Source organism: Vombatus ursinus, unplaced genomic scaffold (genome assembly GCF_900497805.2).
Source record: "Vombatus ursinus unplaced genomic scaffold, bare-nosed wombat genome assembly UNPS02014942.1, whole genome shotgun sequence".
Classification (NCBI taxonomy): Eukaryota; Metazoa; Chordata; class Mammalia; order Diprotodontia; family Vombatidae; genus Vombatus; species Vombatus ursinus.
Window position 1 is genome coordinate 4,959,515 of NW_020954720.1, and position 449 is coordinate 4,959,963.

The window sequence follows — 449 nt, forward strand, 5'->3', positions numbered from 1 at the left end:
AAAGAAAGAAAGAAAGAAAGAAAGAAAGAAAGAAAGAAAGAAAGAAAAAAAGGAAGAAAGAAAGTTCATGCTCTGAACTATGTATCTCTAGGGCCATGAAATTAGCATTTTAAAGGGGTCACTGCCCCAGGGAAACTAAACATTTGTCTGAATTTGCTTGGTTTTGTGTTTTCTATAATTGTCTCTTGTGGAAGAGTGATTGTGGATAATGCCTATCTATGGTTTAATAATCAAGATGCTGTCTTCATAATATGCTAAATATATAATGAGAATATTTTTAAGGTACATGAATAAAAGCAAAATCCTGTGTGCTTTCATGGGAAGTAGGAAGATTTCGTAAAAATCCAATGCCATTATTAGCCCAAGTTAACTATTATCTTTATATTAAGTTTATATGCTAAGTTTATAACTCTACAGTTTTTTTAGGTAGTAAATATGGTCTATTTACA